At 40.2% G+C, this 12,501-nt stretch overlaps 1 long non-coding RNA gene across 6 annotated transcripts in view; it reads right to left on the bottom strand.

Annotated features, from left to right (window-relative positions):
• The window catches only part of LOC131519043 (uncharacterized), a 102,404-nt gene that overhangs the window by 53,499 nt on the left and 36,404 nt on the right, over positions 1-12,501 (bottom strand). For all 6 annotated transcript variants that reach the window (XR_009265426.1, XR_009265424.1, XR_009265423.1 and 3 more), the window contains one exon: positions 3,275-3,340. This is a non-coding gene — a long non-coding RNA (uncharacterized LOC131519043). The remainder of the gene's footprint in view (positions 1-3,274; positions 3,341-12,501) is intronic.

The raw sequence follows: 12,501 nt of genomic DNA, 5'->3' as shown, positions 1-12,501 counted from the left end.
CCTTTTAATATGCTGTTGAATTCAATTTGCATGTATTTTGTTGAGGAGTTTTGCATCTATGTTCATCAGGGAAACTGGTCTGTAATTTTCTTTTCTTGTACTGTTTTTTCCTACCTTTGGTGTCACAGTCTTTTTCAAATAGGAAAACTGAGGCCTGGAGAGGCTCAAGGGAATAGATGGAGCTCATATCTGGCAGAGCTCATGATCTGGTACTCAAGATTTCAGCCTGTGTTAGTTTCCTAGGGCTTCTGTAACAAATCAGCACAGACAGAGTGGTTTAAAACAACAAATTTATCCTCTCACAGTTCTGAAGGAACTGTGAGGCAGATAAAGCCTTCTTTAAAAGACAACAATAAACATCTGACCCCTCTAGGAAATGGGTATTCAGACATTTCTAATGTTCAACTATTGAGAAAGATATGTAAAAAAGTATTTTAAAAAATACTTTGCCCAGACCTTTGCATTGTATTCATCAATTTGAGAAAAGTATTTTTCAGACTCTGGTATGTTTGGCTGCTTTAAGAAATTGACAGGAGATCTACTGGCATTGTTAGTCATATCAGTTACATGTCTGAAATCAAGGTGCCAGCAGGATCATACTTCCTCTGAAGACTCGAGGGAAGACTTCTCTTGTAGTTTATAGTGACTGCTGTAATCCTTGGCATTCCATGGTGTGTGGAAACTTCACTCCAATTTCTGCCTCCATTCTCATAAAATCATCTTCCCTTTATGTCTGTGTGTCTGTGTCCAAATTCCCCTCTTCTGATAAAGACACCAGTCTTATTAGATATAGTAACGACCCTAATTCGGTATGACCTCATCTTAAGTTGATTACACCTGCTTGCACATTGATTAAATTATTCAGAGCTATTTCCAAATAAGGCCCATTTACAGCTTCCAGATAGACATAACTTTTAGGGGGATACTATCCAACCCACTACACAACCCCATGTCATCTCCTTTGGAAATGTTCTTTTCAATTTTTTAAAATACTTTTTTACATATCTTTTTCAATAGTTGAACATTAGAAATGTCTGAATACCCATTTCCTAGAGGGGTCAGATGTCTATTGTTCTCTTTTAAAGAAGGCTTTATCTGCCTCCAGATTTCTCAGATATCTCTTCAAAAAGATGAACCTACTAGCTATCAGAAATCTTTCTAACAGAGCATCTTTTAGTGTTAATCCAGTCCCAGTCAGAGTTCACCTTGAATCCATAGCTGTTGCAAGAGTGGTTGGAAGCCACTACCTAGGATGTATGGGCAGGCATTGGAGAAATGCCCAGACCTTTGCATTGTATTCATCAATTTGAGAAAAGTATTTTTCAGACTCTGGTATGTTTGGCTGCTTTAAGAAATTGACAGGAGATGTACTGGCATTGTTAGTCATGTCAGATTTGATCATGTTGAGTTTGACCAAGTTTCTATCCTGGTTGAATGAAATAGATCAGTATTAAAGGTATTTTATATAGCTCTGATTATACATTGTTCCCTCTTTGCATAAGTTGTATTTAATATACTCCTGTTGAGATAGTATGAACAACACCCCTGTTGAGAAAGTATCATTTCAATCATATCAGGAAACTGAAACTTCAAAAGGATAAGAAATATATACGAGGTCACAGCCAATCAATGGTAGATCTAGGGATTAAAACCAGGTTTTTATGACTCCAGAACCTGGAATGGTCTCCGATATCAATAGCTGCTTTTGACCTGGTCCAGAGCCACCAAATGTCTTCAGTCATGTCATTTAGGGATCACTATTTCTTACTTTCAAAACACTTATGTAAAAATATATAGAAGATTATGAACCAATATATTACTGGCTATCAATCATCATTAAGTCTCCTTCTCTGTGTCAACCACCTTACACAAATGAGGTTGAAAATAGTTTCTCTGGTGTAGTGAAATTAAAAGTCAGGGAGTTTTAGTTACTCACCCAAGTAGATCACAAAGGTGACAAATGTTAGATTCTTACTCTAAAACCTGTTCTCTCAACTACTTCATATATTGCTTCACAACATCAAAGCCTTAAACAAATAGCATAGGAACTCAAAGTAAGGGTTTGAGTAGGGGAATTGAAGAAGACTTTATGCAGAGCTGGCATTGTTGAGGTAAGTCTTAAAGCACGAGGAAGGTTATGACAGCCAACGAATGGTAAGAGGAGTCTGAATACTCACCCACTTATCCACTCATTCAATATGTATTTTGCGGACCATATAGTCTCTATCAGGCACCATGTTGGTGATGATCTCTGCCCTTGTGTTGCTTAAAGCCCACTGGGAGAGTAGACAATAGTTGAACGAACACACCAATAACTGAACTCGTGAAAAATTCTGTGAGGACTATATAGGACACAAACTACACTGTGAAAAGAGAATAAGAGGGGATCTTACTTAATGAGGGTCAGGGAAAACTTTTCTGGGGGAAGTAACATAAAAATTGACCCCTACATTCAGGAAGGAATCAATCCTCCAAGAGTAGCAAAAACATGGTTCCAATCAGAGAAGTCTGCAGAGCTCTGAAGTGAAGAAAGAAACTCTGTGTGAAGGAGACTGGCATGTGATGGGGAGAGGTGCCTGACAGGAGCTGGGAGACAGTTGGGAGCTTGACCTCTCAGGGCCTCTTAGGCCGTGCTCAGGAATTTCAATTTCATTCAAAGGACAGTGGGAAGCCATTAAAATGCTTCACCAAAGGAGTAAAATTCTCCAATTTATGTTGCTATGTCTATCTGGCTACTCTGTGGAGAACAAATATGGGAAGTCCAACTAAGAAGCTACAGCTGTAATCCAAGCAAGAGATACTGGTGGGTGGTCACAGTGGTGGCTGTGGAAATAGCAAGAAGGAGAGAGAGATAACATGAAGATCGAATCAAGAGTTCGTGCTGACAGATTGGATATGGGAGGAGGAGACAAAGAGAAGGAAACACAATCAAGGAAGACTCCCAGCTTTCTGGCTTATACAATTGAGTGTGTGTGTGTGTGGGGGGGGGGGGTAGGGGTGCTATTTAATAAAGTGGGGAAGACTGCAATGGGGAGAGGGCAGATAGATATGTGTAGCAAATGCATGCTGAGGGGTGAGGAGAGTAAAGAGATCTGTTACTTCTAATGAATAATTTATCTGGATGTAAAATGACATGCTACCACTAAGCTATAGGCCAATGAATTTTATTGAATGAAAACAGGTCCTAACAGTATTTTTCAAATAAGGGGGGAAAAATGGCTGAGAGATTCACATCTGGCACCTACTTCCCATTCCACTTCCAAGTCAACCTCACCTAGCTCAGATGTCCATTCAGCATACTTCCCTTGAGTGTCCACTGAGGATGATGCTGGGACGAGTTCTGCAAATAAAACGTAAAAGAAATAATAAGAACGCAATGAATTCAAATCCTGCATGGTAAATGAACATGTTTGACTGTCAAGAGGGAAATCCACAAGAAGCAGAATATCTTCCAAAGGGAGAATAGAATAATGAAAGAAAGCTTTCTACAGGCAGTGACCCATGTACTGGCCTTGAAAATGAGTCTGAATTTACCACAAGGAGAAGACATGGAACAGCATTCCAGGCAAAGGAAAGATAAGGACAAAAGATGGAGACACAGCAGTGCCTGGAATATTTAGGGAACAGTACATGTGGTTCTAAGAGCTGAAGGAGGGAAGGTTTTAGGGTGAAAAAGATAATGTGTTTAGGGTCAGGTTGTAAGAAACTATTAAATGCCATACTGTTGGTACTACCTGTGACGAACGATGCACCAGCACACATGTACATGCACACATGTATATCCCATCGCTCTCTCTGTTTCTGTCTCTCTCTCTCTCTTACACACACACACGCACACACACATGCACACACACACACACACACACTCCTGCAATGCCGTTTCCCATTTTAATGTTGCAAATTCCTTCATGCCTGTACCTGGAGACAAGAAAAGTAAGGGAAAGGAAGGTTATGCGGGTAAATTGTTCCTGAATGCAGCTGAAGATAGCTCTGAACAGGTGGATCTTGGTGACGGCAGCTTTTGCAACTCAGAGCATAATTTCTTTCCCATGTTCATCACAACTGCACAGCCAACAGGCTTTACCCCTTCCAATCATCCTAACAGCATTGCCAGATTCATCTTCTGGGGAAAATAAGTGTATATCACATCATCCCCCTGTTCAGAATCTTTCCCTAGGTTTCTAAGCCCACCATAGAGCTCCTGCTGTTCTCAATAACTACAGAGCCCACCAGAGGGTAAATTGCTATAAGGGGGGGAAATCCTCCTTAAAATTTTAAGAGGAAATAGAAATACACAAGGAAGGGAATGGAGTAAATATGGCCTCCTGGGTACGACTCACATAGCATTCACAGATAAGAACACGTTTGATAGTTTCTGCAATAGTGATTTGGGATGTCGTCTTGGAAGAGAATTGTCTATCAATACTATCATTTATTATGTTTGTTGTTTGGGAAGATGGTATGTGGGAGGAAACCCGAGACAGGTGGTTGTACTATATTTACACCTTTCTGCTGTAGTTCCTTCATAATCAAAAGTGACACTACCAGTGATAACTGCTATCTTCTGGTGCAGGTGTGAGTGAAAAGACAGATTTGAAGCCAACAGTCCCCATGCACGTCATTTGCCCATAGAAATGAAACTTTGATCTGTGGCTCTTACAGCAACACTGTCCAATAGAACTCTCAGCAACGATGGAAATGTGCTGTATCTGTGCTGTCCCTTTGAGTAACTGGGAGCCCCGTGTAGCAATTGAATTGTGACAAGGGCAACTGAGGAGCTAAATTTTTTATTTCATTTAATTTTTAATAAATTCAAGTTGGAATAGCACACTTCTCCACTTATCAACATCCCCTTTTCTAATCCTGGGTCTCCTCTTCACATGGGTGCTTTTGTGGGTGGTTTTATTTGTTTCCTAAGACTGCTGTAACAAATGACCACAAACTGGGCAGCATAAAACAATAAAAATGTCTTCTCCTACTGTTCCAGAGGCCAGAAGTCCGAAATCACGTTGTCAGGATTGGTTCCTTCTGGAGGCTCTGAGAGAAAATCTGTTCCAGGCCTGTCTCCTAGCTTCTGGTGGCTGGCAGTAGTCCTGAATGTTCCTTGGCTTCTGGCTGCGTCTCTCCAATCTCTGTTTCTGCTTTACATCACCGCCTTCTCTATGTTTCTGTTTCAACTTCCCCCCCTTTCTCTTCTAAGGGAACCGGTGTTGGATTTAGAATGAATCCATCCTAAATCCACAATAACATCAGCTCAGGATTTTTAATTATGTGTGCAAAGACTCTATCTATAAATGAGGTCATACTCATGGATACCAGGGGTTAGAGCTTAGGCATGACTTTTGGGGGGACACAATCCAGCCGACTACATTGATATTCCAGCACCTCCTCAGTGTGCTTTCATAAGGACACAAATTACCTTCCCAAACAGCAATTTGCATGCTTTCCTTCATGACATCCAACCCAATTCCTCTTCCTGTTACAGCTTTCATATCCTGAGCTATTTGACTCGTCTACATTCGGTCGGTTACTAATATTTTTAGGTGCTTTGCAATATTAAGGGTGATTCCTTCCTTGGAGCCAGACCTAACTGTTCTTTAAAGAGCAACAGAACAGAAGTTGCAGGACACTATGAGAGCATTCAAAGGATTTTTCTACTGTCCTTTTTGGATTTTTTGCTTTAAAAAAAATTAATACACAGCTTTGTTTCAGCCATCTGCATAAGAGATTTCTTCGTTTCGAAATCAGGTGTATGAGGACATACGGATACTTCCTGTCACTTTTTGAGGGGAGGAACATCTACAGAAACTGGGAAACTATCTGGCTTCAGGCACAAAAGTGCCCTGACCTCATTTCCACGTCCCTTGGGGTAGAAGTGATTGGTGTGGTAAAATCCAGCATAACCCCATCATCTCATCTGAGGTGGGTTTAACAGGCCAATTGGCTCTGTTCTTTGTAACAACTCTATATTTAGCAAGCTAGCACAATTTTTAGACAGAGATTTCTCACAAGAACTTGGCAAACATTCCATGTTTCTTTTGCTGCAATATGTAGAATTGATATTTCTGACAAAATTGCTCACATAGCTTAGTGTAACCTGTTTAGTGGTTGTACTTTGTTAATTTTATTTCTTCTCCCTAAGAAAAAGGAAACACAGATTTGTGCTATGGTATTGGGGGCTGGGGAGAGAAATTTGACTACAGGTCTCCTGAAAACCAAGGCCTCTCACATCTTCCTTTATGGGGCCTTTCATGCCCACACCTTCCCATCCAGCCTCCTACCCATCGTTGAATTATAACCACATGGCCCACCGGTAATACTGAAGTTGAAATAACCCTGACTAACCTCCCTGCTCAGAAGTTCCACCTTTTGATTCATTCTCCACCAACCTACCAACTTCACCTAAAACACAAAGGCATTTAAATATTAGCATCTGGATGGGAGGGAGGTCCTCTGTGTAAAATATGTTATTTTTTCTTCACTTTGCTTTATTCTTGAAATACTTAAGTAAATATTTTTAAATTAAATTGATAAATAGTATGTTGAGTTCAAATATTATTTTTAGAAATGAAATTCACTCCCTCACACAAAATGATAAGTTTACATCGATTTTCTTAAAACCTGTTTATTCAAAATAATAAAAAGAACAACATAGTTCCCCTAAATTCCAAACTTTTTTTGCTCAGTATCATTGTTCTGGTCTGTGAAATATTGGATTGTAAATTTTTTCTTATGTCTCATATCAGATTGAGATGACTAGCATGAAACCAAATGTAATATTTTAAACATTTAAATATGATTTAATAACTAGTAAATAAGAGCTAGGAAAGAATAAATATACCAACAAAAAGGAGTCCTCTAGTAAAAAATAATAAACTATGGTATAGTTTTGAAAAAAAGACCCTGTAGTCTTACCTTCTGCTTCCATTGTGACTTCATTTCTTACACAAATCATATTATTCTGTGTTATTATCAAAACTAGCTACCATTTGCTGAGTATCAATGGCTTTATATATATTATCATATTTATTTTTCAAAACCATTCTATGAGATGGATGTTATTTCCCCCATTTTACAGATGAGGAAACTGAGGCTCAAAAATGTAGAGTGGCTTTTCTTGCCCCCAAATCACACAATTGTTAAGTAGCAAGGCAGGGATGGGAATCCTTATTTGTTTCACCTCAAAATCCATATTCTTAGCCAAAGCACCGTGCCTGGCACAATCATAACGTTCAAAATAGACATTATTAGGTATAATCAGGTATAATCACTGTCCTATCCTGCCTCTCTGCTTTGGAAGGTCTTCTCTTGAGAATTTGATGAGCATTGAATGAACTGTACTCCCCTGAAAGCCAATGGCAGGAGTTCTGTTTACTATAGCTGCAAAACAAAGTGCAGGTATCCCTCACTTTCCCAAAGTTTGCGTTATGCTGTTTTACTCTTGAAAAAGACCTACATTAGTTTGATGAAGGCCTTTTTTTTTTTTTGGTAAAAGTGAAAATCCTCTTCAGATTTCTATCGGTTAGCAAAAGCCAGGTACTAATGTAGGTCTTTCATAATGGCGAAACACAAACTTTTGAAATGGCAGAGGGTATATACGCTTGGCTTTGTGCCATTTTGGCTTACCAAAGTTTTCAAAGGAATGCTCTGCTCAGGTAGCAGGGGAAACCTGTACTCCAAAACCTACCAGCTTGAAACAACCATTTTAATATGCTCAAAAAATTCTGTCAGAAATTCAGACGGGACACAGAAGACACGGCTTTTCTCCACTCCAGGATATTTAGGCCTCAGCTGGAAAGACTCAAAAGCTGCAGGAATGGCTCTATGGCTGGCGGGTAGAATCATCTGAAAGGGCATCTAGGGTTCCAGGATGGCTTACTAACAAGGCTGCCCAGTGACACTCTGTCAGCTGCGAATTTCGCTGGGACTATTGGCTGGAACACCTACTCATGGCCTCTTCAGCATGACTGTCTCTGAGTATGGAACTTCTCACCTGGAGACTGGCGTCTCCTAGAATGAACATCTCAAGAGAATCTGGCAGAAGCTGCATGGTCTTCTCTAAGCTAGTCTCCTATGTCACAGCATGTTCCTTCCACTTCATTCTATTGGTTAATAGGTAGTCACTCAGGCCAGCTCAAATCAAAGAGAAAACATAGACACCCCTCTTGATTGAAAGGGTGTCAAAGAATTGGCTGGCATATTTTGAAATCACTGCATCAGTGTTATGCATAATGAAAGGACTATTTCAGTGAGAGGCTGAACACCTATTACTGGAACTCAAGTATTGGAAAGGACATCTATAGAGTCACTGATGTCACCATGATAATGACAGTATTTGGAGAAAAAGGAAGCCTGTGAAGCTGTTGCCAGAGACTTCAGAAAAGGAACATGAATGAGTTCCTGGCTTGGGGGATCAAGTGGGGGGAGTGTACATGGCAACAACACGCAGGGGTAGAGGATGTCTTAGCCAGATGGTAGTTATTATCAGGCATAATCAGGTATAATCACAATCTGTTTCCTCTTGCCTCCTCAAAAGAGAAGAGTTGTTTTTTTTTTTTCTAGTAACAGCAGAGAATTAATGGTCTACCAAGGCAATGGGCATCTAAGGTAATAGCATCCATACCTCTGACCTCTGTCATATTTGGAGAATGGAGAACGATAGTTCTCTTAAAGGGTTGCAACAGACTCAGTGCCCTCTGAGGAGAGCCAGGGCTCTGGTTAAGCAGAGAGACAATGGAATCCAGGTTCCAGAGGTTCTAATGAAGTGAGTGAGGAGGAAAGACAGCAGCAGAAGAGTTACTGAAGATAAAGTTTTGCAGTGTTTATGGTTGTGAGTAAAAGCAAAACATACATAGAATTAAACCAAATTGACATTTATTGTTAACTAACGAGTTTAGACGGAGGTTGATCCTGAGTTCCTTTGATTCTACCACGTGTAGCAATGTCTCCCTCATGGTGCAAATTTGTCTATCCCAACTCCAAGTGTCATATCCTTAGACATCAACATCTACACTTGAAACAAAGTGGAAATAAGAAAAAGAACCTTTTAATGAAGAAGAGAAGCGTTTTCAGAAACCTTCATCTGATTTCCCTTAAATCCCACTGTCACACTTTCATCCCTATGTCAATCATTGGCATAGAGGAAGGATAGTCATGACTGAAACCAATCCTGATTCATCTCTTAGACTGGGCACACTACTACTCAAACAACTAGACCATGCCTGAAAAGAGAAGACAATGGCTGCTGGAAAGGCAAGCCATAAGATTCATCATGTTGGGGGAGAATGTGGGATAATGCTTTGAGTAATGTGGACACAGGAGTGTCAAGACAGCAGAGACTTGGGAAGGCTTCAGTTTACCCAACTGTAAAAAGAAGACTATGAATTCACTAATCTCCAAGGTCCTTCCCAAAGCTGTAAGCCCAATATTTTATCCACATCATTTATCACACTCATACGTTTTCTTTTATTAAGTCTATTTTCCCATATTTTATCTTCCCAACTAGATTACTGGCACATTGATAGCTGGGATCTTGTTTGCTTTGTCTTTATATTCCACATGGTCTGTAAATATTGGAGAATGGAAGCAATGCCAAACACTCTTCAAAGCTGTGTGGCTTTCTTTGTGAGATCAATCTGGTTTCTCTCAGTAGCTCCCCAATGAGAGAGATAAAAAGAAAAGGAGATCATTGTTTCCCTATTTATTGAGCACCCACCATGTGCTTCCTGCCATTGTGGAATCCAAGAAAAATGTAAGAGTCATTGGCATAAATAACTCTTGAAGAGAACAGGCAAGCACATAGAACCCCATGTTGCATCTTTACACCGGAGCAGCTGTGCTTCCTTCACTGTATTCCAGAGTGATATAGCCAAGACAATGGCCTGGATACATTGGAACAGAGAGTTTTCTCTCAGTGGATTGAGTTGTAAAGAGCTAATGGATAACGAGAGAGGGTGATTGACAGAGAGAGCAACAGTGGAAGAGAATGGGTGACAGGGGAAGCTGGAATGCTTTTTTTAGCTATAAAACAAATCACAAATTTAATTATAATTTGTACTTAGCTAAACTGTCATTATTTGAGGGATTTTTCATTTATGGGATTCATGATTTTAAAAACTTATTGGAGTTTTTTTTTTCCACTTGGCTGGTTTCCTATGAGACTCAAATAGACAGAAATGATCAGATAGAGTAGATGCTTGTTACATGAGAGAATACATGCACTTTTAGATTTGACTCAGTAATATTACAGTTTCTAAATAGTATGAACACATCTGGACAGAGAGATTATAGAACCCCATAGTCTCAAAGTCAGAAAGGGCCTTAAAGATCATTAACCCCAACCACCCTCCCAATGTTTGAATTCCCTCTACAAGCAACCTTGCCATATAACATCATCCAATGGAACTTGTGCATCTCCAGTGATGCAAAGCTCCCATCTCTCAAGGCAACCCATTCTATCTGTGGGGCCCCATAACACTAAAGAAGTCTTCTTCATATTAAATACATGACTCTATAAAGCTTTCAGCAAGTTGACCCACTAAACTCCTGAGCAAGTTTAATCTCGCTTCTTCATGCTAGCCCTTCAGTTTGGGAAAAAAAATGTGATCCTTCTGAATCCTTCTACCAGCATGGTCACTTGATGCAAATGGTTCCTTTCTGTGTTCCTCTTAACATATAGTGCCTACAAATGCTCAACATTCTTCTGTGAGAAAATAAGACCAGATTTTTCTCTCTTGCATCTGAAATACTTCATACTTGTAGTTGCTATATTGACAAGATACAATTTGTAGCATTATCAAAATGCAACATTATTTTGTCTCCTACCTTCCCTTTAAAATGTAATCAGGGATGGTAAAGAATGAGTGAGATGTCCTCACTCTTTTTTTTTTTAATTTTTTTAACGTTTATTTATTTTTTTGAGACAGAGAGAGACAGAGCATGAACAGGGGAGGAGCAGAGAAAGAGGGAGACACAGAATCCGAAACAGGCTCCAGGCTCTGAGCTGTCAGCACAGAGCCCGACGCGGGGCTCGAACTCACGGACCATGAGATCATGACCTGAGCCGAAGTCGGATGCTCAACCAACCAAGCCACCCAGGCGCCCCGAGATGTCCTCACTCTTAAGTAACAGACATTTCTTTTTATTTATTTCTCTTTTGAGAGAGAGAGAGAGAGAACATGAGAGCAGAGGAGAGGGACAGAGGGAGAGAATCCTAAGCAGGTGAGGAGCTTGACATGAGGCTTGATCCTACAACCCTGGGATCATGACCTGAGCCAAAGTCAAGAGTCAGCCACTCAACCAACTGAGTCACCCAAGCACCCCATAAGTAACAGACATTTCTAAGAACACTTTAAGTTATAAATGTAGACTCAATTCAGTAAATAAAATATCCACTTAATTAAAATCATCAGTTTGATGATTATATCTTTTCTACTTCCTTAGCTTGGGTCAGCTTCAGGCTGGAAGCCTGCATGCAACAGGAAAAGGATAAGGATTTCATATGCTTGTGGATGGTGGTGGGTGGTGGGTGGCTTCTTATCTGCGCACCTGCTAGCTAATTCCTGCCCTTTACAAAGCTACAGTAAGATGAAGGAAAGGTCTTGAATCATAAACGTGGCTTGCTGTCTCTGGGTCTGGCAGGTGTTTAAAGCTTTCTCTTGTTTTTATGTGGGTGTTTTGTGTACTTCAGGCGATAATTCCATCCCATTCAGCTTGTTGTCTCAATGATCATTGTTTGAACCATTTCCTAGAACCCAGCATTCTCTTCCATGTTCTTGATGCTGAAGTCCTTCCTCTCTTCCAGGTAGACAGATTAAACAGGATTCAAGATAGCCTCACATCAATTCTCTCTTCTGTATGACCCACCTGTGGTCCATTCCTCATCTCAGCAAACTTTGGACGTATCAGCAAGCCTTAGGCAGCCACTTATACCCTCAGGTATGAGTCAGGCACCAACATTCTCACCCCCCCACACACAACTAACAGTTCTAATGAGTTTACATTGAAGCTCTCTGAATGGCTTCAGGGAAGCTTCCCTCAGCAGGCTAGAGGTAAAGGTTATAGCTTTTGCCAAAAACTTTCCTGCCCACATTTATCCCTCTCCACAATCTGATCCAGTTTGCAGCTATTTCCTTTGTAATTCTGCATACATCAACTTGTCTAGCCCTCACTTTGGTCTTAAATTTGTATTGTTTTGGAGTCCAAGATGAAACTGAGGCAATAAGAGTTTAACCTGATATTTCAAATGCACAGATATGCAGCATGAGATCTTCTTAGCCATCTTATTCTTTCAAGCCACATTGAATATATTCTTCACTGTCATCCCTGTGGCAGACTGCCAGTGTTTCCTAAAATCTCTTCTTCTTTCTTTCTTGGTAAAAAATTTTTGGCTTTTCCCCTTAACTTAAGCTGGAGGATGTATTTTCCAGCCTGTCTTGCAGCTAGGTGGGCATGGCCCTAAGATTAAGTTGCTATCAATAGAGTGTGAGTGGAAGTAAAGAG

The sequence above is a fragment of the Neofelis nebulosa genome, chromosome 8, assembly GCF_028018385.1.
Source record: "Neofelis nebulosa isolate mNeoNeb1 chromosome 8, mNeoNeb1.pri, whole genome shotgun sequence".
In the NCBI taxonomy this organism is placed as follows: Eukaryota; Metazoa; Chordata; class Mammalia; order Carnivora; family Felidae; genus Neofelis; species Neofelis nebulosa.
Note: the sequence above shows the minus strand (reverse complement) of the source record. Positions and strands in the feature narration are given on the sequence as shown.